At 44.6% G+C, this 24,288-nt stretch overlaps 1 protein-coding gene and 1 long non-coding RNA gene across 9 annotated transcripts in view; one reads left to right on the top strand and one right to left on the bottom strand.

Annotated features, from left to right (window-relative positions):
• LOC138648061 (uncharacterized) overlaps nucleotides 1-249 on the bottom strand; it is a 51,909-nt gene extending 51,660 nt beyond the window's left edge. The window contains exon 1 of the long non-coding RNA XR_011315080.1: nucleotides 184-249. This is a non-coding gene — a long non-coding RNA (uncharacterized lncRNA). The remainder of the gene's footprint in view (nucleotides 1-183) is intronic.
• Nucleotides 1-24,288, top strand: part of ZNF644 (zinc finger protein 644) — a 118,697-nt gene that overhangs the window by 3,027 nt on the left and 91,382 nt on the right. The window lies entirely within an intron of this gene.

Genomic DNA, 24,288 nt, shown 5'->3' with positions numbered 1-24,288 from the left:
TGAAACTAGCACTGTCATGTCTGCAAAACTGGAGTCTCGTGCATGCTGTGATTTTATATTTTTTTCCCCCATACATGCTAAGCTTACAATGTTTAAAAGCCCTTTAACATTAGATAAGTCAACGGCATTCGCTAATTCCAACAGGATGGCAAGCTTAACTGTTACAAGGCTTAGTAAATTTACCTTTTGCCATTTTTTTTTTCATTGTGTTGGTGTAGAAATTTCTCGTGCAAATATTTAATGTGCGCTCATACCCTTAGCTGGCTCCTTCCCAGCAATGCTCTGGGTTTTGTCTGCAACTCAGCTGATCGGAGTCCAGTGAGAGCTGATGTAATGGGAAGGGGAGGAGACTCTTTCAATGCTTGACTTCCTAACAGGAAGTAGTGGTGTGTGCTGCTAACTAAGAGGAGCAATGTGCTGCAGGATGGGGCTGTATATCGAAGGGCTGAAAGAAATGATATACTGCAGGATAGGGTGTATATAGTGGGGCTGAGAGTAGGGATGAACTGCAGGATAGGGTGTATATAGAAGGGTTGACAGGAAAGTTGCTGCAAGATGGGGCTGTATATAAAGGGGCTGATAGAAATGATGCACTCCTGTACATAGGAGGCTGAGAGGTGTGATATGATACTGGATGGGGCTGTATATAGGGATATGAGAGACTTTAGGATGGGGGTGAGAGCAGTGATGTGAAACTCCAAATGTGGCTTTGTTGATGCATATGGGAGAAGACTGAGGCCAGCATCACACTAGAGTTTTACGGACGTATGAGAGGCGCAAAAACAAGGCATTGCACACGGGCCAATGTTTCTCTATGGGGCAGCTCCTATCTGCCTTATATTTCGCAGTCGTATTTTACGGGCGTAGAAAATCGCAGCATGCTGCGTTTGTCAGCGTATTGCGCAAAAAATCCGCCTATAAAAGTCTATGGGGGCGAGAAAAATACGGATTACACACGGACCATCAGTGTGACTTGCGAGAAATACGCACCGGTGTTCTATAGAAAAGCCGGCAATTCAGCACGGTGTACAGTAAAATCACACTGACAGGTTAGAATAGAGAAAATAAACGTATAATATATATATATATTTATCTACTATATAATTGTCTAAGGGTCACTTCCGTCTTTCTGTCTGTCCTTTGGTCTGTCTGTCACGGATATTCATTGGTCGCGGCCTCTGTCTGTCATGGAAATCCAAGTTGCTGATTGGTCGCGGCAAAACAGCCACGACCAATCAGCGACGGGCACAGTCCGGAAGAAAATGGCAGCTCCTTACTCCCCGCAGTCAGTGCCCGGCGCCCGCATACTACCTTCCAGCCACCGCTCACACAGGGTTAATGCCAGCGGTAACGGACCGTTTTATGCCGTGGGTAATGCACTCCATAACCGCTGCTATTAACCCTGTGTGTCCCCAACTTTTTACTATTGATGCTGCCTATGCGGCATCAATAGTAAAAAAAATGTAATGTTAAAAATAAGAAAAAAACAAACCTGCTATTCTCACCTTCCGTCGTCCGACGATGTGCTCGCACCTGCCGCCATCTTCCATTCCCGGCGATGCATTGCGAAATTACCCACAAGACTTATCGGTCTCGCGAGACCGCTAAGTCATCTGGGTAATTTTGCAATGCATCCTGGGAACGAAAGATGGCAGCAGCCGCGCACGTATCGCCGGAGCTTCAGTGGATGGATCCCAGGGGGTGAGTATATAACTATTTAATTATTTTTTTAACGGGATATGGTGCCCACACTGCTGTATACTACGTGGGCTGTGTTAGATACCGTGTGGCAGCTATATACTACATAGGCAGTGTTATATACTATGTGGGCTGTGTTATGTACTGCGTGGGCTGTGCTATATATTACGTGGCTGCTATATACTGCGAGGGCAGTGTTATATACTACGTGGCTGCTATATACTGCGTGGGCTGTTATATACTACGTGGCTGCTATATACTGCGTGGGCTGTGTTATATACTACGTGGCTCCTATATACTGCGAGGGCAGTGTTATATACTACGTGGCTGCTATATACTGTGTGGGCTGTGCTATATATTACGTGGCCAGTGTTATATACTGAGTGGCCTGAGGTATATACTGCGTGGCTGCTCTATACTGCGTGGGCAATGTTATATATTGCGTGGCCTGTATTAACGCATGGGGTATTCTACAATATGTATGTATATAGCAGCCACATAGCATATAGCACAGGCCACGTAGTATTTGTCTGCTATATACTACACGGCTCCTATATACTACGTGGCCTGTGCTATATACTATGTGGCTGCTATATACATATTCTAGAATAACCGATGCGTTAGAATCGGGCCACCATCTAGTGTGTGTGTATATGTATATATATATATATATATATATATATATATATATATATATATATATATATATATATATATATATATATATATATATATATATATACATACTCAGTCACATAGTATATTGCCCAGCCAGATAGTATATAGCTGAGCCATGTAGTATATTGCCCAGTTACGGAGTATATTGTCCAGCCACATAGTACATTGCCCAGCCACGTAGTATAGAGTCGTAAAAAAAAACAAACATATACTCACCTTCCGAAGGCCCGTTGGAAGTCCTGCTATACTTACCATCCGCCGCCTTTGCCGCTCCCCGCCACGCTCCCGGGACCGCTCCATTGCGAGCGGCAAGGTCCTTGTCGTGCAGGACCTGTCGTGACGTCGTGGTCACATGACCGTGACATCACGGCAGGTCCTTTTCGCGCAGGCACACAGGACTTGTGATGACGTCGCGGTCACATGACCGTGACGTCATGGCAGGTCCTTCTGCCACACCATCCGTGCGACCGGAACGTGCCGGTTGCATTGCGAGGAGCGGGAAAGGCGGCGCAGGTGAGTATATAATATTTTTTTATTTTTTTAATTATTTTTAACATTCAATGTTTTTACTATTGACGCTGCATAGGCTGCGTCAATAGTAAAAAACTTGGTCACACAGGGTTAATAGCAGCGGTAACGGACTGCATTACACCGCGGCATAACGCGGTCCGTTACCGCTGCCATTAACCCTGTGTGAGGGCAGACTGGAGGGGAGTATGCGGGCGCCGGGCAGTGAGTGCGGGGAGTAAGGAGCGGCCATTTTCTTCCGGACTGTGCGCGTCGCTGATTGGTCGCGGCAGCCATGACAGGCAGCGCCGCGACCAATCAGCGAACGAATCAGACAGACATAAGGACAGACGGAAGTACCCCTTAGACAATTATATAGTAGATACCGTATATACTAGAGTATAAGCCGACCAGAGTATAAGCCAACCCCCTTAATTTTGCCACAAAAAACTGGGAAAACTTAATGACTCGAGTGTAAGCCTAGAGTGGGAAATGCAGCAGCTACCGGTAAATGTCAAAAGTAAAAATAGATACCAATAAAAGTAAAATTAATTGAGGCATCAGTAGGTTAAGTGTTTTTGAATATCCATATTGAATCAGGAGCCCCATATAATGCTCCATAAAGTTTATGATGGCCCCATAAGATGCTCCATATTAAAATATGCCCCGTATAATCCTGCATAAAGGTTAATAATGGACCCATAAGATGCTCCATAGACACATTTGCCCCATATAGTGCTGCACAAACCTTGATTATGGCCCCATAAGGTGCTCCATACAGACACTTGCCCCATATAGTGCTGCACAAACGTTATGGCCCCATAAGATGCTCCATACAGACACTTGCCCCATTTGCTGTTGCTGCGATAAAAAAAAAAAAAAATCCCATTCTCACCTCTCCGTTGCTGAGGCCCCCGGCACTTTCAATATTCACCTGACTTCGTTCCGGTGCTGCTCCATCTTCAGCGTCTTCTGCACTGACTGTTCAGGCAGAGGGCGCGCACTAGCCACATCACCGCGCCCTCTGACCTTAGCGTCACTGCAGAAGACACTGAAGACGGAGCGGCGCTGGAACAAGGAGCAGGTGAATATAGCGCAGCGCTCCCCCTCCCCATTATACTCATCTGCTCCTGGCGCTGTGCAGTCCCTGCTTACCCGGCGCCGGCAGCTTCTTTCTGTACTGAGCGGTCACCGTTACCGCTCATGACAGTAATGAATATGCGGCTCCACCTCTATGGGAGGTGGAGCCGCATATTCATTACTGTCATGAGCGGTATGAATGGAAAACAGGGGAACGTAGCTACCTAGACTTGCGGTGCTGCGCCCCCTGCTGGCACAACCTCATATGAACTCGAACGTGAGAAAATATTCTCAAAAATTCCCACTCGAGTTCATATAAGGTTGTGCCAGCAGGGGGCGCAGCACCGCAAGTCTAGGTAGCTACGTTCCCATGCTTTCGATTCATTCCCCAGTTTTTACAGCCAGGAGAACAGCTGCATTAGCAGGATCCTGGATGTAAAATTATTTAACCCCTTTTGATGGATTTACAGTGTGGGACATGACTGTACCGGCGGAGAGGTATGGGATATTGTTTTTTTTTTTTACCTTTTTTACAGAAGACATGGGTCATCATTTGGATTGATCGTGTAATAAACATATTACAACTTGTGTATTTATTTCATTAAAATACTTTAGTCACAATGTGTGTATTATTAACCCTTTATTAATAGGATTAATGATGGATAGATGTTTTATTGACACCTCTCCATTTTTAACCAGGCTTAATGTCACCTTACATTAGCAAGGTGACATTAACCCTTTATTACCCCATATCCCACCGCTACTCAGGAGTGGGAAGAGAGTGGCCAAGGGTATGTGTCCACCTTCAGAATGGCTGGCGCTTTGGACGGAGCGGAAAACTCGCTCCGCCGAAAGCCCCACCCCCTTCTGAAGACGCGATGATGCCGGATGTATTCATTGCACACATCCGGAATCATCGCACCCCACACATAGGGCCCTGCGATTTACCTTGCGTTGGCGCAGCATCGCCGCAAGGTAAACGGACATGCTGCGATCTAAAAAGACGCGCTGCATGTCCGGAATCGCAGGGCCGCCGGATGCGTGTTTCCACGCATAGTTGAGACGGGATTTCATAAAATCCCCTCCTCTATGCTGTAACATCTGGACGCTGCAGATTGAACGCTGCGGCTCCACGCAGCATTCAATCCGCAGCTAGTCCGGATGTAAAATGGCCCGTGGACACATACCCTAAGTGCCAGAATAAGCGCATCTTACAGATGTGCCTTTTCCGGGGTGGCTGGGGGCAGATATTTTTAGCCGGGGAGGGGGCAATAACCATGGTCCCTCTCTAGGCTATTAATATCTGTCCTCAGTCACTGGCTTTCCCACTCTAGCGGAGAAAATTGCGCGGGAGCCCACGCCAGTTTTTTCCGTGATTTAACCCTTTATTTTAACAGCTAGAGCCCACAAATTTTGCACACACACTCTACTAACATTATTAGTGAGAAATATGCAAAAAAAAAGGATATAAAATGGTTTTCTATATGTTGATAAGGAGATAGCAAAAGCCGGCAATTAAATTACCGGCTTTTATGCTATCTAGCGCTGTATGAAATCTTTTCTATATAGAATAAAGAAAATAAATGTCTACACATATTATAGTGCAGGGCTCCCCATCCTGTAGCTCGGGAGCCACACGTGGCTCGCGGCCCCATGAATTGTGGCTCGCGACTGTCTGCCAGCTTGATGCATTAGGTCCAGGTCTAGTAAACAGGTATAAAGAGCACATCTCAAAATGGGGAAATTTGTGAGTAGCCCTGCACAGAATTGCAGATCTGGATGCACATTTACTGGTCTTAGGGGTTCAGAGATGTTTTAGGTATGGTACGCTGGAGGTTTGTACTACCTGTTAGAAGAGGTGCTCAAAGCTGGATGTGACAGTCTGTTGGGAGAATACCCCTGGATCTCAGTGTACGGCTTTGGAGTGATTTCTGTGTAAAAGCTTTGGCTATCATTATACCTGTAATGGGGGCTTTGGTTGACACTACTTTGAAGGAGGTGGGAGCTGGATGTGTTTCGCGACCTTCTCTTAGTGCTGAATGTGGCTCTCAAGGTCAGAAAGGTTGGGGACCACTGTTATAGTGAGACATATACCGTATATACTCGAGTATAAGCCGAGATTTTCAGCCCATTTTTGGGCTTATACTCGAGTCATACCCAGGGGTCGGCAAGGGATGCGGAGCGGGCTGTCTAATTATACTCACCTGCTCCTGGCACGGTCCCTGTACTTCCCTGCTTCTTCCTGTACTTAGCGGTCACATGGTACCGCTCATTACAGTAATGAATATGCGGCTCCACCTCCATAGGGGTGGAGACGCATATTCATTACTGTAATGAGCGGTATCTGTGACCGCTCAATACAGGAAGAAGATGCAGCGCCGGGAGAAGCAGGGACTGCACCGCGCTAGGAGCAGGTGAGTCTGACGTGGAGGGGAGCGCTGCGCTGCGCGATATTCACCTGTCCTCGTTCCGTTGCGGCTCAGTCTTCAGCGTCCTCTGGCTGTGACGCTCAGGTCAGAGGGCGCGGTGACATGGTCAGTGCGTGCCCTCTGCCTGAACGTCAGTGCTGAAGACGGAGCCGCACTGGAACGAGGAGCAGGTGACTATTGAAAGTGTCGGGGGCCTGAGCGACGGAGAGGTGAGTATGTGATTTTTTTTTATTGCAGCCACAGCCTATGGGGCAAGTGTCTGTATGGAGCATCTTATGGGGCCATAACGTTTGTGCAGCACTATATGGGGCAAGTGTCTGTATGGATCATCTTATGGGGCCATAACACTTGTGCAGCACTATATGGGGCAAGTGACTGTACGGAGCATCTTATGGGGCCATAACGTTTGTGCAGCACTATATAGGGCAAATATCTCTATGGAGCATCTTATGGGGCCCTTATTACCCTTTATGCAGGATTATATGGGGCATATTTTAATATGGAGCATCTAATGGGGCCCATCAAACATTATGGAGCATTATATGGGTCTCCTGATTCAATATGGATATTCAAAAACACTTAACCTACTGATGTCTCAATTAATTTTACTTTTATTGGTATCTATTTTTACTTTTGACATTTACCAATAGCTGCTGCATTTCCCACCCTAGGCTTATACTCGAGTCATTAAGTTTTCCCAGTTTTTGTGGCAAAATTAGGGGGGTTGGCTTATACTCGAGTATATACGATATATATAATTTTAATTTCCGAATTTGTTTTTGACACTTAAAAAAATATTCCTGTTTAGTATCAATCCAATTTTGCAGATCTAGAGAATGATAATGGCAGGTCCTTTTTACCGTATAATGAACTCTGTAAATAAACAGAAGACAATTGCAGAATAGCGTTTTTTTTCCTCTGTTTTGGTGCGCTTGGAATTTTTGTTCCCCTTTCCCAGTACATGACATGATAAAATGAACGTCGCCATTCAAAACCACAAGACGTCCCACAAAAAACACGTCATGTGGCTATGTCGTCAGAAAACTTAAAAGGTTTGGCTCTTGGAAGAAGGGGAGAAAATAAGCGTAAGCTCATGAATGGAATATTGCTTGGTCAAGAAAGGGTTAAGGTCTCACAGTATTTCACATGGGTTAAGGTCTGGATTCTTGAGTCATTGCAACACCTTTATTTCTCAGCCGTGCTAATATAGATTTGCTGGTGTGTTTGAGACCATTGTTCTTTTTCGTGACCCAGTTTCGGCCAAGCTTTAGCTTTTTGCTGGCCTCACATTTGACTCTAGAAGGCTTTGGAATACAGACGAGTGCACGGTTGAGAGTGACTGCAAAACAAGCCCAAATAGCTGGCCCTGAACCACCATGCTTGGTACGAGGTGTCTGTACTGATTTTTGTGCTTGGTTTACCCAAAATGTGGTGCAAAGGTATTTTGGATAAATATAGACGCTTTGATCTCGTCTGTTCAAAACACATTGAACCCGATTCATCAAAGTTTTCACACCAGAACTCTGGTGTAAAAGCTTTGAAAATTCACAAAATTTGGTGCAACTCAAGAGTTTTGTCGTCTTCATGCCAAAATGGGCAGAGCTGCGACTGGGGCAGGACGCCACAGCCCGTCTAATTCATGATGAGCTGTGGTTTTTCCTACCCCAGAAATATCACTCTAGTCCCTGATTGAAGTGAGATTTCTTGCATAGCGCCTGGAGAACACCACTCTTCAAGACGCTCCAGATTCATGAAGAGTCGTGCACTACTTTATGAATCAGGAGCGTCTGATCCAAGCACTGCCCGCTCACCAAGACCAGCATGAACAACACTGGTGTTGATGAAGCGGGGCCCATTGTTCCAGAAGTCTTGTGACTTGTTCAGATGCAACTTTGCAAGCTTTATTAGCCATGGTGTCTAGTGGAGAGCGAGCGTGCTGGGATAAGGTGTTATTGGAGCATGCTCGTGTGCCTTGCGCGTTCTCTAATATTATGTTAGAGTCCCCGCGCCTGCAAATCTTGCGGCTGTTAGACATTCACAGCACATGCAGTCGGTTTGGGCAAAAAACGGATCCTGCAAGTGTGCTCGCAAGATGCGTTTTTTGCCCATAGACTTGTATTAGTGACGGATCCGTCGTGTTTTGGCGGGCGTGACGCACAAAAAAAGTTCAACGTAACGTGCGTCGCGTCCGCCATTTTCGACTGCGCATGTGCGGCTGAAACTCCGCCCCCTCCTCCCCCCCGGACTGCAGAATGGGCAGCGGATGCGTAGAAAAACTGCATCCGCTGCCCACGTCGTGCAGTAATTTCACAACGTCCGTTGATACGTCGGCCCGACGGAAATATGAAAGTAGCCTAACAGGCACTCCTCTGCATGTGTTGTGACTGTCGAACAGCCGCAAGATATGCAGGTGCGGGGACGCGAACATATTATTTGAGCACGCCGAATTACTCCGTTAGCACACGAGCATGCTTAGATAACACCTTATCCGAGCATGTTCACTCATCACTAATGCTGTCATGTTATTTTTAGAAAGAGTCTTTCTCCTGGCAACCTCTCCAAGCAAGCCATACTTGTTCACTCTTTGCAATTGCATGGTCATGAACTTTAACTTTTAACATGCTGACTAAGCCTTTTGGCTGCATTCACACATCGTTATCACACATCCTAGTGCTGGCTGTTTTTTTTCTTGGACAGCACTCTGACCCACAGAGTTTCATTGAGCCATAAACACATCTGTTTTAAAAACTGTTCTGTGTCTCCAGACTCCGATCACTTACTATTCTCATCAGTTTTGTGGATTAGACTCTGCTGTAAAACCGATAACAGACTGTTCTTCAGCGATCCATCAAAGTTTCATCGGTTTTTAACTAATCAATTACAAAGTTAATAATAAGTTCAGATAGTCTGCTTGCTTCAGTGGAGAAAAAACATGCAACTATAGGATGATGCCAAGCAATCAAATTGGACTGTTTCTCTCCTTGAGAAGAGTGACATGCCAGTGTAAGGAGACTTCTAGGCAATGCAACGCTCCTCTTGAAAATTTTAAAGGGATTTTCCAGTAAAAACCGATAAGTTTTCAGTCACTCTGACTGCAGATTTATGAATCTTCCCCCATTGCACTCACTGTGTGCGCTGCGGGGATTTGCCGATTTCAGACGCAGGACCGGAGGGTATGTATGAGTTATACATGTCAGTGGGCATGTCTTCACTCCATACACTTGCATTGAGCCGAGGCAGCACACTGTCCAGCGTATGGAGAGCGAGGCCATGCCCACTGTCTGCGAGTATGTATAAAGGTACCTTCACACTCAGCGACGCTGCAGCGATACCGACAACGATGTCGATCGCTGCAGCGTCGCTGGAGAGCTGTCACACAGACAGCTCTCCAGCGACCAACGATCCCGAGGTCCCCGGGTAACCAGGGTAAACATCGGGTAACTAAGCGCAGGGCCGCGCTTAGTAACCCGATGTTTACCCTGGTTACCAGCGTAAAAGTAAAAAAAAAAAACACTACATACTTACCGCTGTCTGTCCCCGGCGCTCTGCTTCTCTGCACTCCTCCTGCACTGGCTGTGAGCGTCGGTCAGCCGGAAAGCAGAGCGGTGACGTCACCGCTCTGCTTTCCGGCCGCTGTGCTCACAGCCAGTGCAGGAGGAGTGCAGAGAAGCAGAGCGCCGGGGACAGACAGCGGTAGGTAAGTATGTAGTGTTTGTTTTTTTACTTTTACGCTGGTAACCAGGGTAAACATCGGGTTACTAAGCGCGGTCCTGCGCTTAGTAACCCGATGTTTACCCTGGTTACCAGTGAAGACATCGCTGGATCGGTGTCACACACGTCGATCCAGCGATGTCTGCAGGGAGTCCAGCGACGAAATAAAGTTCTGGACTTTCCTCAGCGACCAACGATCTCCCAGCAGGGGCCTGATCGTTGGTCGCTGTCACACAGAACGATTTCCTTAACGATATCGTTGCTACGTCACAAAAAGCAACAATATCGTTAACGATATCGTTATGTGTGAAGGTACCTTAAGGCCAGAGTCACACTAGTGTATAGCATCCAATGCGATATGCTAATGACCCTCGGCTCCTGCTCTAAAAGGGAGCCAAGTGTTAGTGCTCTGTCTTACAGGATCGGAGCACAGCTGCGGTGGAGATGGAGAAAGTAATTTCTCCATCTCTTCTGCTGCTGGCGTTGGCGGGAATTGCAATACATTTGGGTGATATCCGAGTGCAGTTCGTTGTTTCACTTGTACCCATAGACTTGTATGGGTGCGAGGTAGTGGAGTCTCACTGCCAATCGATAGTTCTCTCATTCTCAATCGGCATGAGAAAATAATTGCAGATCTGAGCTGTCCCTTCGAATAACACTGGGCGGAGTGCTATGTGATGCTTTATCATATAGCACTCGGCCGTGTTATATGGTAGTGTGACTCCGGCCTCACTCGTACATACTCTCTGGTCCCGGGCGTGAAACTGGCGAATCTCCACAGTGCAATCTTCTGTGTGCCAAGTTTTCGTCTAATATATTACCTTGGGTTGGAACCCTACTTGGGCACCGCTCCACATACCAGGAGTGCCATATAGTTCTCAACGCTGCAGGTCTGTGCAGTCAGAGTCGTGGAGTCTGTAAAATATGGACCGACTCCTAAAATATATAATAAATTGGGTACAGTAGTAGTAGTACAATAGAGGATGTGCTGTAAATTTGGGAAAGTTAGGAAGTGTCTTATAAATGTCTCTTCTGTTTCTGATCTAAGGATCTGGGCGTTTAGTGGAGATGAATCTGTGCTGCACTTTATGCACATGCTCAGTAGTGAGGCAGGGCTGTGGGGTCGGAGGTGAGATGAATCTGTGCTGCACTTTATGTGCATTCTCAGTAGTGAGGCAGGGCTGTGGGGTCGGAGGTGAGATGAATCTGTGTTGCACTTTATGTACACGCTCAGTAGTGACCAGGGCTGTGGGGTCGGCGGTGACATGAATCTGTGCTGCACTTTATGTACATGCTCTGTAGTGAGTCAGGGCTGTGGGGTCGGGGTCAGGGAATTTGAGGGGTTGGAGGTTTGGCTTAACATCTCCACAGCCCTGCATGACTGTCAGTAAAATGTCATCAAAACTAGATAACTCCGCCAACATAAAGCGTGCAAAGCAAAGTTTTATTTAAAATATCAAACCACAAAAAATACTTGTAAAAATCCCGCTAGAAGTAACAAAAAAAGCAAATCGTTAAACTTTTTCCCACTTTTTTCTGCAGAAAACTTGCTGATGGTAAACTGCATTTCAGTTGCATTTTTAAGAGTAGAATCCCATTGCTTCTGCACTTAAAAAAAATGCATCAAATAAAGAGGGGGGAAAAATGCATCAAATAAAAGAGGGGGGAAAAATATGCATCAAATAAAAGAGGGGGAAAAAAAATAAATGCAATAATTAAAAGATTGTTAAAAGAAAACCTGCAGCGGTTACACTGTAACTCGGCCTTGCCTAAATGGTGCAAAATTCTGCACAAAGTAAAAAAACGCACCTTGTTCCCATGTAGCTTATATACTGCATTTTTTCCTTTGCAGTTATTGCAGAAATTCTGAGCTTAACTATCCAGGTAAAGTGGATGTGATTTCTTGAAAACTAATGCCCACTGTGCCATTAAAGGGAACCTGGCAGCAGACACATGCTGCCTAAATCACAGCAACACGCATTAGACACCGGCTGTATGATTCGAGCCAGGTATTTATGACTCAAATGCTTTGGCGATTCAGAGAGAAACATACTTTAAAAGCCACCGGGGACCATCCAGCATGGTAGACTCGTCAGACAGGCGGGTCCCCAGCGGCTTCTTGTAGCCCGCTCTCTTGGAGTGACAGGTCTCTCCCTATACACACAAAGAATGTGGTTCAGGCAGCATGTATCAACTGTTGGGTTGTCCAGGCTTGGGATAACAGTCTGCAATCACTCTGTGACGTCAGGATTCTCCAGCATTGCTGGTGAGAGTGGTCGGTCACATGACAGAAATTTGCATACTTGTGGTCACGTGCTGACTAGACATGTTCGTCCTCATTAGAAATGCACAGAGATGACGAGCATGTCTAGTTGGAATGTGAGCGGATGTATTCAAATGCATATGTATTGTCACATGATCGTGTAGTCACATGATCTCCTGCTCACAGAGTAACTGTAGACTTTCATCTCAGGCCTGGACAACCCCTTTAAAATTGTATTGAAATGTGTTTTTTTTCTCTCTCTGGCTTCTATGGGGAGAACGAAAATAAAAACGTAGAAAAAATGTTATGTATTATGTGAATAAAGAAAAAAGGGAAAAAAAGTGGAAAAAAAACGCAATGGTTTGGACACCTGCAGAAAACATGGACAAAACGCAGACAAGGACCCCATAGCCTTTACACTGTGTGTGGACACAACCTTAGAGCTGGGCTGTAGCTCTCAGGTTCCTGGCAATCTCTGAGCATGTTCCGGTCTGACCTTGGTGTGAATCTGCTGGGATGTGTCCACTCCTGGGAAGATTGGCAACTGTTTGGAATGTTTTCCACTTGTGAATAATATTTTTCCCTGTGCAATAACTTGGAAATGACCTTATAAACTTTCCTTGATTGATGAACATCAACAACTTCTTCTCTAAGTTCATTGCTGCTGTTTTTCCTCCTTTGTGTTGTGTGAACACATAGCTGAATGCTACAGACTAATAAACTCCCCAAGCCTCAGCTTTTATAGAGGTGGTAACACTTCCTGATGAACAATTTATTAAGGACATTTGATTAGCAGTACTTGGCAGCCACTTAACCCCTTCATGACCAGGCTGGTTTCTATTTTTTTTACTTTCTTTTTTTTTCCCCCTCCTCTTCTTCCAAGAGCCATAACTGTATTTGTATTGTATTTTTCTGTCTACATAGCCATTCGAGGGCTTATTTTTTGCGGGACAAGTTGTCCTTTTAAATTACACCTTTCATTTTATCATGTGATGCACTGGAAAGTGGGAACATTTTTTTCAAGTGAAAAAAGTGCAATTCCACTTTTTTTTTTTTTAATTTACCCTTTATGGTAAAACTGGGGAAATATGATTCTCAATGTCAGTACGATTGTGCAGATACCAAAGATCTATATACATATTTTTTTTTATTGAAAAGGAATTCGGAAATGAAAAAAAAAAATTGCGTGTGTCACTATTTTCCAAGACCAGTAACGTTGCCTTTTTATAGAGTAGATTCAATGTTTTGCTTGCCTCTTATTTCACAATGTTGCAGCAGCCAAAAAAACTGTAATTCTGGCATGTTTAATTTTCTTGTTACGCCGTTTACCGATCAAATCCGTTTTATATTTTGATAGATTGGGCATTTCCAAACACATCGATACCAGATAGGTGTATTTTTTATTTCTTTATGTTAATGGAATTTTGCTTCAATGGGACAAATGGGGAGTCATTTGAACGTCTGTATTTTTTTTTTTTATTATTCATATTTTTTACAACTTTTTTTTCCACTTACTATATTTGTTAGTCCCCTCAGGGGACTTGAAGCTGCAATCATTTAATTTCTTGTACTATACGTAGGCACTGCATAGTGAAAATCACGATCTATGATCAGCAGCTGAACGCTGGCTTTCACTGGAGAATTGTAATGACAAACAAAGAGATCTTCAGTTGACCCCTGGCTGTCATGGAAACTCAAGGGCCGATGAACATGGAATGACGAGCACCCCTGTCGGCGCAAGTTAAAGGAACCTGTCACCCCCCAAGGCGTTTGTAACAAAGGCCTCTTTCACATTTCCATCGGTACGGGGCCGTCGCAAACCGTCGGCCCGATGTACCGACAGACGTTGTGCAAATAGTGCACAGCATGGCAGCGGATGCAGTTTTCAGACGGATCTGCTGCCCATTATGAGTTCAGGGGAGGAGGGGGCGGAGTTCCGGCCGCGCATGCGCGGTCGGAAATGGTGGTTCCGACGGACGAAAAAAAACGTTACATTGATTGTTTTCTTGTCACAACGGGCCGCAAAATCACGACGCATCCGTTGCACGACGGATGCGACGTGTGGCCATACGTCGCAATTCGTCGCTAATGCAAGTCTATGGAGAAAAACGCATCCTGCGGGCAACTTTGCAGGATGCGGTTTTTCTCCAAAACGACGCATTGCGACGTAGCCCAAACAACTGAAGTGTGAAAGAGGCCTAAAAGAGCCACCTTGTGCAGCACTAATGCTGCATTCTGACAAGGTGGCTCTTTTAGTTCTTGTTTCTGCCACTGCTGAAAGAATCGTTTATCAGATTTGTCCCTCATTCCTTGAAATAGTCCGGGGGGCAGGTCTTTCCCCCCTAAGGCTGTCGTCACACTAGCAGTATTTGGTCAGTATTTTACATCAGTATTTGTAAGCCAAAACCAGGAGTGGAACAATTAGAGGAAAAGTATAATAGAAACATATGCACCACTTCTGCATTTATCACCCACTCCTGGTTTTGGCTTACAAATACTGATTTAAAATACTGATCAAATACTGCTAGTGTGACGGCAGCCTAACACAGATGCACCACAGCCGACACTCAGGGCCTCTGCGCGCCGGGCGCCGCCTCATCCTTCATTACCGTCCCCAGCGCCTGTGCTGTAAGTTCGAAGGGCAGCGCAACTGCACATGCCCAAAAAAAACTGGAATTCTGCATGCGTTTTTATCCCGTATTTTGCGAGTTTTTTTGTGCGGATTTTTCGCGTTTTTTTCTGGAGGTTCCCAATGCAATAATATAGTGGGAAATCCGCTTAAAATCCGCAAAATTAATGAACATGTTGCATATTTTTCTGCATGCTTTTTTTTGCGGAAAAATATGCAGCATGTGCACAAAAATTGCGGAAACCATTATAAATGATGGGATTCATATCTATGCGTTTTTTTAAGCGTTTTGGTTGCGGAAAAACGTGCAAAAAACACTGACGGCTGTGGTGCGTCTGTGTTAGGGGGGAAAGACTTGCCCCCCAGACAATTTCAAGGTATGAGGGATAAATTTGATAAACGATTCTTTCAGCAGTGGCAGAAACAAGAACTAAAAGAGCCACCTTGTCAGAATGCAGCATTAGTGCTGCACAAGGTGGCTCTTTTAGTTACAAACGCCTGGGGGGGGGGGGGGGGTTGGGTGACAGGGTCCCTTTAAATATTGCTCACAGAGATAGACAGCGGTATTTAACATGTCAACAGCCATCTGAAGCTGTAAGGGGATGTGCCCACCATCAGGAATGGCAGCGGTTTCCAAAATGCTGCTCTACAATACAAGCACAATGGATGGCATTTAAAGAAATCCTATGCCCTCTGTGCTTCTATTTGACGCTGTGTAAAGTCACCCGCGGCACGGGTTCACAAGTTGCAGCATGGCCATATCTGTTGCGGAGACTAACATCTCCGCAACAGAAATTTACACAATAAAATGGATTGGATGCGGTAGATCTGCATCGTTCAATGAACACCTGCGGATTTAACTGCGTGATTGAACACAGCACAAATACGCTACTTCCAAAGCGCTGCTATTTCCTAATCGTGGGCACATACCCTTAGGCCGGCTTCACACTCAGCGTATGAAAATACGGTCCGTATATTACGGCCGTAATACGCTGAAATGTCCCGAAAATAGTGGTCCGTAGCTCCTCCGTAGGCAGGGTGTGTCAGCGTTTTTTGCGCATGGCATCCTCTGTATGTAATCCGTATGGCATCCGTACTGCGTGGTTTTCTCGCAGGCTTGCAAAACCAACATACCGCTATACCGTATATATATATATATATATATATATATATATATATATATATATATATATATATATATATATATATATATATATATATATATATATATATATAATGTCAGTGAGACACATATATGTATATATATTAATATTTTTTCCAGCGCTATACAGCTTGAAAGCCGGTAATTCAATTACCGGCTTTTTCTTTCTCCTTCCTAAAACCCGACATGATTTGAGACATGGTTTACATACAGTAAACCATGTCTTCTCTCCATTTTTTTTGCAGATTCCACACTACTAATGTCAGTAGAGTGTATCTGCAAAATTTGGCCGTTCTAGCTCTTAAAATAAAGGGTTAAATGGCGGAAAAAATTGGAGTGGGCTCCTGGGAAAGCCTGGGAGCTTTCTAGGTAAGTTCCCACGATCTATGAACAGCCAGCAGAGGGCGCCTCACCGCAAATGAAGCTAAATATAGCTCATTGATCTATATTTAGACTCATTCCCCGGGGTTTTGCAGCGAGGAGTAGCATTGCATTAGCAAAGCTCCTTGCTGCAAAATGTTTTAACCCCTTCAGAAGGATTTACATCGTTGGACGTTACAGATCTGCGGAGGGTAAGTATATTGTTGGTTTATTATGTTTTTTCTTTCACAGAACGAGGGTCTTCAGTGACTGGATTGGGCGTAGAATAAAATACTCCAACAACCATTGTTTTTATTTCATTAAAATAATGTTAAATAATGTGTTTGTGTTTTATTTAACCCTTTCATTCAATTGGATTAATAATGGATGTGTCATAATTGACGCCTCTCCATTATTAATTAGGCTTAATGTCACCTTACAATAGCAAGGTGGCATTAACCCTTCATTACCCCATATCCCACCGCTACACGGGAATGGGAAGAGAGTGGCCAAGTGCCAGAATAGGCGCATCTTCCAGATGTGCCTGTTCTGGGGTGGCTGGGGGCAGATATTTTTAGCCAGGGGGGGGGGCCAATAACCATGGACCCTCTCCAGGCTATTAATATCTGCCCTCAGTCACTGGCTTTACTACTCTGGCGGAGAAAATTGCGCGGGAGCCCACACCAATTTTTTCCGCCATTTAACCCTTTATTTTAAGAGCTAGTACGGCCAAATTTTGCAGATACACACTACTGACATTAGTAGTGTGGAATCTGCAAAAAAAATGGAGAGAAGACATGGTTTACTGTATGTAAACCATGTCTCAAATCATGTCGGGTTTTAGGAAGGAGAAAGAAAAAGCCGGTAATTGAATTACCGGCTTTCAAGCTGTATAGCGCTGGAAAAAATATTAATATATATACATATATGTGTCTCACTGACATATATATATATATATATATATATATATATATATATATATATATATATATATATATCTATTCTATGTGTACACATTTATTCTACCTATTCTACTGTAAGCTGTCAGTGTGATTTTACTGTACACCGCACTGAATTACCGGCTTTTCTCTCTAACAGCGCTGCGTATTTCTCGCAAGTCACACTGCTTGTCCGTGTGTAATCCGTATTTTTCACGCTTCCATAGACTTTCATTGGCGTATTTCTTGCGCAGTACGGTGACAAACGCAGCATGCTGCGATTTTGTACGGCCGTAGAAAGCCGTATAATACTGATCAGTAAAAAACGGCAGATAGGAGCAGGGGCATAGAGAATAATTGTGCCGTATTTTTTGCGAGTTTTACGGACGTAGTTTCTGCGCTCTTACGTCCGTAAAACTCGCAAGTGTGAAGCCGGCCTTAGAGGAAGATGATGGCTGAATAATTCAGCCATCCTCTGCCGGGAAAGATGTAGGCTCAATAATGGCATGAAACCTACCGTATATACTCAAGTATATGCCGAGATTTTCAGCCCATTTTGTTTGGTCTGAAAGTCCCCTTCTCGGCTTATACTCGAGTCATACCCAGGGGTCGGCAGGAGAGTGGGAGCGGGGGCTGTCTAATTATACTCACCTACTCCTGGTGCGGTCCCTGCAGGTCCCTGGCTTCCCCGGCGCCGTAGGGGTGGAGCCGCATATTCATTACTGTAATGAGCCGTAACGGTGACTGCTCAATACAGGTAGAAGCTACGGCGTCGGGGAAGCAGGGACTGCACAGCGCCAGGAGCAGGTGAGTATAACGGGGAGGGGAGCGCAGCGCGATATTCACCTGATCCTCGTTCCGGCGCCGCTCCGTCTTCAGCAGTGACGCTCAGGTCAGAAGGCGCGGTGACGCGGTTAGTGCGCGCCCTCTGCTCAGTGCAGAAGACGCTGAAGATATTGAAAGTGCCTGGGGCCTGAGCGACGGAGAGGTGAGTATGTGATTTTTTTTTTTTATCGCAGCAACAACAAATGGGGCAAGTGTCTATATGGAGCATCTTATGGGGCATAATCAACGTTTGTGCAGCACTATAATGGGGCAAATATGTCTGTATGGAGCATCTTATGGGGCCATAATCAACATTTGTGCAGCATTATATGGGGCAAATATCTTTATGGAGCATCTTATGGGGCATAATCAACGTTTGTGCAGCACTATGTGGCGCAAATATCTTTATGGGGCATCTTATGGGGCCATAATTAACGTTTGTGGAGCATTATATGGGGCAAGTGTCTGTATGGAACATCTTATGGGGCCATAATCAACATTTGTACAGCATTATATTGGGCAAATGTGTCTATGGAGCATCTTATGGGTCCATTATTAACCTTTATGCAGGATTATATGGGGCGTGTTTTGTATGGAGCATTATATGGGGCCCATCATGAACTGTATGGAGCATTATATGGCGCTCCTGATTCAATATGGATATTCAAAAACACTTAAACTACTGATGTATCAATTAATTTTACTTTTATTGGTATCTATTTTTATTTTTTAAATTTACCATTAGCTGCTGCATTTCCCACCCTAGGCTTATACTCAAGTCATTAAAGGGAAGGTACCGCGTTTGTAGATTATTAATTAATCAATGTAATGTAGCATAACATGCTGTTATAACCCAGATTTGAATGCATGTAAAACAGATTTTGTGTGATATATGAGTAGAAAGAAGGAACTGGGGGCTGACATCTTGGTTTTGCAGCAGTAGCACTATCAGTGTCAGATTACGGCACCCCATGGACATAGGAGACAATAGACCGGCTCGGACCCTATCTGTAACATTGCAGCAGCATTAGCAGTGAGCTGGGCACGCCTCTGTGGGCTGCACAATTCACTGCTGTAGGTGTGACTAGCTGCCATTTTATTATAGTCCAGTGCTATCTGTTGAGCTCCACTTGCTCTCTATCGCAGGACAGAAGCCCTCACTTCTTCTCTGTACTCCAGGCACTGCAGGCTCTGGGCAGACGTCCTCTGCTCTCACACTCTGCCCTGTGTGCTTCCCCCTGCTCTGTCTCCGCCTCCCCACAATCCTAGTGATCTCCGGTAAACTGCACTCTCCCCTGTGTCGCTCTCCCTCTCTGTGCGGTGTGGGGGGGTCTCTGCGTGTATGCAAGCATCGTCTGATGGGACTACAAGTCCCATCGGACGATGCCTGCTACAATGACAGTGATTGACACATTAGCCAATTATGGGACAGTAATAGTCCCATCATCCGGCTAATGTGTTGAATGAAAAAAAAAAATACTCCATACATACATGCCACATACAATACATTCATACATTACATACATATAGACATACAGTACATTAACCCCTTAGTGACCGAGCCAAATTTTTGAAATCTGACCAGTGTCACTTTATGTGGTAATAACTCTGCAACGCTTCAACAAATCACAGTGATTTTGAGATTGTTTTTTCGTGACACATTATACTTTATGATAATGGTAAATTTTGTTCAACATTTTTTGTGTTTGTTTATAAAGAATATCAAAAATTTGAGAAAAATGTTAAAAAATTAGCAATTTTCTAAATTTGAATGATTATCCCTTTAATCCAGATAGTCATACAACAGCAAACCATTAATAAATAACATTTCCCACATGTCGGCTTTACATCAGCACCATTTGTAAAATGTTATTTTATTTTGTTAGCATTTTAGGAGGTTTAAAAATGTAGCAGCAATTTTTCATTTTTTCAAAGAAATTTACAAAATTAATTTTTTTAGGGACTTATCCATGTTTGAAGTGACTTTAGGGGTCCCATATATTGGGAAACCCACAAACGTGATACCATTTTAAAAACAGCACCCCTAAACATATTGAAAACTGCTGTCAGGTAGTTTATTAACCCTTCAGGTGCTTTACAGGAATTAATGCAAAGTGGTATGACAGAAATGAAAATGTGTATTTTTACCACCTAAATGTCTCGAACTTCTAAACAGATTACTACAGCCGTCAGACTCTAAGGCCACTATTTGGTCATGAATTGCCATGGCAAACATCAGGACAACAAAATCATGATCTGAGGGCACCAATTGTGACAAAGAAGAAGCCCCCACACTCTGTTCACCATTTATAATGATGTAGTCACTATTGACAGCAGCATCTAAGGGGTTAAACAGATTTAGATGGTGCAAATACTGATCGTGGCTGGTACAGCAAGTTGTCAGCTATAGTGTAAAACTGACAGATGCTGGATTGTCACCTGTATGGGGAGGCTATTCTCTTATATCTCAGGTCAGTTAAAAGACGTATTGGCGGTCATTAAGGGGTTAAACATAGATTTCATACTCACCATTACTTGTCACTTTGTTCCCCGAAGCCAGTGTCATCTGTAAAAAAAATATGAAAAAAACAAACAACCAATATACTCCCTGTCCGCAGAAATCCACGAGTGTCCCACGACGATCTCCCGTGGAGAGCAGCAGCATCAGATAATGTGACTGCTCTCCAGGAACACAATGACAGCAGGAAGGTATCCTTCCACCACTGTATTCCTCCGCCGCTGTAAAAAAAAAAGTCCCTAGTCTCACTTTATGCCATTGCTGTATGAGAATTTTTCCCAGGCAGCAATTGCCATAAAGTGAGACCTTGTCCTAAGGTAACCTCTCAGTGATGCACTGTAGGAGCCATTGTCTCCTGTCAGTGTGTCACTGAGGGTCCTATAGAACAGTGACATCAGCCGATGTCACTGTTCTATAGGGGAGATCGTCGTGGGACACTCGATATTAATTGGACTACGGCGGACAGGTAGTATACGGTTTATTATTTTACGTTTTTTGCAGGCGCTGAAGTATGGTGAAATGAAGAATATTAAAATACTTTTTTCCTAATGTGTGCGTGTTTTTTTTAACCCTTTCTTACTATTGGATTAATAACGGATAGGCGTCTTATTGACGCCTCTCCGTTATTAACCCGGCTTAATGTCACCTTACAATAGCAAGGTGACATTAACCCCTTATTACCCCATATCCCAACACTACACGAGATATGGGGTAATTTCTGGGGCGGCTGCGGACTGGTATTTGTAGCCCGGGGAGGGGGGGGCAATATCCATGGCCCCTCTCTAGGCTATGAATATCAGCCTGCAGCTGTCTGCGTAGCCTTTCTGGCTATAAAATATAGGGGGACCCCACGCAATTTTTTTTTTTTGGGGTCCCCCCTATTTTAATAGTAAAGGCTATACAGACAGCTGCAGGCTGATATTCATAGCAGGCTACAGATATTGGCCCCCGGCCGTCGGCTTTCCCCCTCTGGCGCAGAAAATTGCACGGGCGCCCACGCGTTTTTTTTTTTTGTTTTAATTCAACCCTCATAAAGTCATCTTTCACACTTGCGTCTGTACGAGTCCGTCGCTATGCGTCGGGCCGACGTACGTTGTGAAATTTGTGCCCGACGTGGGCAGCGGATGCAGTTTTTCAACACATCCACTGCCCATTCTGAAGTCTGGAAGGAGGGGGCGGAGCTTTGGCAGCGCATGCGCGGTAGAAAATGGCGGACGCGCTGGACAAAAAAAGTTCACTTGAACGTTTTTTCGTGCCGACGGTCCGCCAAAACACGACGGATCCGTTGCACGACAGACGCGACCACGCGACATGTGGCCATCCGTCACGATCCTAATCGCTAATACAAGTTTATGGGAAAAAAAAAGCATCCTGCGAGCACATTTGCAGAATCCGTTTTTTTCCGCCAGATCCGTTTTTTCCACCGGATCCATTTTTTTCCCGCCGGATCCGTTTTTTTCCGCCGGATCCATTTTTTCCTGCTGGATCCGTTAATTCCCGCCGTATCCACTTTTTTTCCTGCCGGATCCATTTTTTCCCGCCGGATCCGTTTTTTTCCACAATTTCCTTTTTTTTTCTGCCAGATCAGGTTTTTTTTCCATTGGATCCGTTTTTTCCCGCCGGATCCGTTTTTTTCCACAATTTCCTTTTTTTTCTGTCAGATCATTTTTTTTTCCATCGGATCCTTTTTTCCCCGCCTGATCCGTTTCTTTCCGCCGGATCCGTTTTTTTTCCACAATTTCCTTTTTTTTCTGCCAGATCAGTTTTTTTTTCCATCGGATCCTTTTTTTCCCGCCTGATCCGTTTTTTTTCATCAATTTCCTTTTTTTTCTGTCAGATCAGTTTTTTTTCCATCGGATCCTTTTTTTTCCCGCCGGATCCGTTTTTTTTCCACAAGTTCCTTTTTTTTCTGCCAGATCAGTTTTTTCCGCCTGATCCGTTTTTTTCCGCCGGATCCGTTTTTTTTCCACAATTTCCTTTTTTTTCTGCCAGATCAGTTTTTTTTCCATCGGATCCTTTTTTTCCCGCCTGATCCGTTTTTTTCCGCCGGATCTGTTTTTTTTCCACAAGTTCCTTTTTCTCTGCCAGATCAGTTTTTTCCGCCGGATCCGTTTTTTCCCGCCAGATATGTTTTTTTCCACAAGTTCCTTTTTTTTTCTCTGCCAGATCAGGTTTTTTTCGCCGGATCCGTTATTTTCTCATTGAGTTGTATTAGCGCCGGATGGCCACACGTTTCATCCGTTTTTTGCAGGATCCGTCAAAACAGCTGTTTCCGCCGGACAGAAAACACATACAGAGGAACAGTTGAATCGCGATTTCACCCGCCGCTATTGCGGGTACATGTCAGTCATGTTTTTTATTATTGACAGATCGGGCGATTCTGAACGCGGCGATACTAAATATGTGTAGGTTTGATTATTTTTATTGTTTTATTTTTGATGGGGCAAAAGGGGGTGATTTAAACTTTTTTTTCATATTTTTAAAAACATTTTTTTTTACATTTGCCATGCTTCAATAGCCTCCATGGGAAACTAGAAGCTGGCACAACTCGATCGGCTCAGCTACATAGCAGCGATCATCAGATTGCTGCTCCGTAGCTGAATTACAGGCTTGCTATGAGCGCTGACCCCAGGGGGGCGCTCACAGCAGGCCGGCATCAGTAGCTATAGAGGTCTCAAGGACCTCTATGGTTACCATCCTGACGCTATTGCGCGCACATGTCAGCTGTACAAAACAGCCGACATGTCGTGACTTTGATGTGGGCTCAGCGCCGGAGCCCACATCAAAGGAGGAGACACGACATGCGCAGAACATGTTGCGTTTTTTACTGCGATGCGTTTTTTCCCCAGAAAAAACGCAACATATGCACAAAAATTGCGGAATGCATTATAAATGATGGGATGCATATGTATGCATTTTTAAATAGTTTTTATCGCATTTTTATAGCGAACAAACGCAAAAAAATGCGAAAAATCCTGAACGTGTGCACACAGCCTCAATGTGTATCTCCCCATCACACTCCATATGTGTCTCACTCATCATACTTCACGTCTCTTTCTCTCCCATCAGTCACTCTTAGGCCGGGGACACACACAACGTATAAAAAAAGGTCCGTTTTTGACGGACGAGAATCGCACAAATGTTACCAAAACATTGATCCGTGTGCAGTGCGAGGATGCGATTTTCTCGCATCCAATGATCCGTTTGGCATCTGTGTGACATCCGTATGGCGTCCGTATGGTGAGATTTTCTCACACACTTGCAAAATGAGCAAATAATGGCTGAACCTTTCCTGTCACCTGCCCAATGCCTGAGAATTTCTCGCAAGTCACACTGATGGTCCGTGTGCTGTGCGATTTTTTTCTCACCCCATAGACTTTTATTGGCGATTCTCGGCCAAGATACGCTGACAATCGCAGCATGCTGCGATTTCACTCGGATCCTGAATACGGCCGAGAAAATATCGGATGATGGGAGCTGCCCCATTGAT

The sequence above is a fragment of the Ranitomeya imitator genome, chromosome 8, assembly GCF_032444005.1.
Source record: "Ranitomeya imitator isolate aRanImi1 chromosome 8, aRanImi1.pri, whole genome shotgun sequence".
Classification (NCBI taxonomy): Eukaryota; Metazoa; Chordata; class Amphibia; order Anura; family Dendrobatidae; genus Ranitomeya; species Ranitomeya imitator.
Note: the sequence above shows the minus strand (reverse complement) of the source record. Positions and strands in the feature narration are given on the sequence as shown.